The sequence below is a fragment of the Choloepus didactylus genome, chromosome X (genome assembly GCF_015220235.1).
Source record: "Choloepus didactylus isolate mChoDid1 chromosome X, mChoDid1.pri, whole genome shotgun sequence".
Lineage (NCBI taxonomy): Eukaryota > Metazoa > Chordata > Mammalia > Pilosa > Megalonychidae > Choloepus > Choloepus didactylus.
This window is the reverse complement of record NC_051334.1, coordinates 134,468,916-134,470,813: the sequence shown is the minus strand read 5'-3', so window position 1 is coordinate 134,470,813 and position 1,898 is coordinate 134,468,916.

Sequence of the window (1,898 nt, the reverse complement as noted above, 5' to 3'; positions counted from 1 at the left end):
AGAAAGCCTCAATCGTTTTTTGGCTTGCAGTGCTCTTCTACAGGAGAGAAAGCCTCAGCCATATTGAACTTGCAGCGCTCTGATCCAGACAAGGGTGAAGATAGCAGAGTCAGAAAAACAAAGAATCTACTCATATGAAAATGACCTCTATCAGGCATATCTTCCCAAGGGAAAAGAGGTGGGGTCCAGCTCTACTACCCAACTTCCATTCAAAACAAGACCCCAGAACTTGGGGGAAAAGAGACAGGAGCCACACTTCCTTACACCAGTCTGTAGTGACATGCTGACAGGTGCCACCTGCTGGGCAGAAAAGCACAGGGTGTGCCAATCCTCTATGACACACCCTCAGGAAAGCCAGATACTCAATATTTCCTCCTTCTGGGACCTGAGTCTGTTCTCTTCTGGGAAACCTGATTGGGGTGGCCAAAGAGGTCAAATGCCTAGACAACAGAAAAATAAAACCTACACTAAGAAAAACAAACTTATGGCCCAGTCAAAGGAACAAACTTACACTTCAACTGAGATACGGGAATTTAAACAACTAATGCTAAATCAATTCAAAAAGTTTAAAGAAGATATGGCAAAAGACATAAAGGCTATAAAGAAAACACTGGGCATACATAAGGCAGAAATTGAAAGTTCAAAAAAACAACTAGCAGAATCTATGGAAATGAAAGGCACAGAACAAGAAATGAAAGACACAATGGAAACATACAACAGCAGATCTCAAGAGACAAAAGAAAACACTCAGGAACTGGAGAACAAAACACCTGAAAGCCTACACACAAAAGAAAAGATAGAGAAAAGAATGGAAAAATATGAGCAATGTCTCTGGGAACCTAAAGACAAAATAAAATACAAGAATATACATGTCATTGGTGTCCCAGAACGAGAAGAGAAGGGAAAAGGGGCAGAAGCAATAATAAAGGAAATAATCAATGAAAATTTCCCATCTCTTATGAAAGACATAAAATTACAGATTCAAGAAGGGCAGCATACTCCAAACAGAATAGATCTGAATAGGCCTATGCCAAGACACTTAATAATCAGATTGTCAAACATCAAAGACAAAGACAGAATCCTGAAGGCAGAAAGAGAAAAGTGATTCATCACATACGAAGGAAGCTTAATAAGACTATGCACAGATTTCTCAGCAGAAACCATGAAGGCAAGAAGGAAGTGGGGTGATATATTTAAGATACTGAGAGAGAAAAACGACCAACCAAGAATGCTATACCTCACAAAACTCTCTTTCAAATATGAGGGAGAGTTGAAAATATTCTCCGACAAGCAGACAATGAGAGAGTTTGTGAACAAGATACCTTCCCTACAGGAAATACTAAAGGGAGCACTACAGACTGATAGGAAAAGACAGGAATGAGAGGTTTGGAACACAATTTTGGGTGGTGGTAGCACAACAATGTAAGTACACTGAACAAAGAAAACTATAAATATGGTTGAAAGAGGAAGGTTAGGAGCATGTGGATCACCAGAAGAAAAGAGGAAAGATAAAGACTGGGACTGTATAACTCAGTGAAACCCAGAGTGTTCAACAACTGTGATAAAATGTTCAAATACATTTTTCATAAAGGAGAACAAACAAATGTTAGCCTTGCAAGGTTTTAAAAATAAGGAGGTATTGGGGGGAAAATACAAGCAATGTAAACTAGAGACTATAATTAACAAAATCATTTTATTATGCTTCTTTTAATGTAACAAAGGCAATATACCAAGGTAAATGCAGATAAGAGGGGGCATAGGGGAGGGGTGTGAGACTCTTGGCATTGTTGTGTTGTCTGACTCTTTATCCTACATTGATCTAAGATTATCTTTCCTTTTGCTGCTTCCTAGCTGCCATGTTTTTTTTCTTCTCTTTCTTTTTTCTTTTTCTTTTGCCT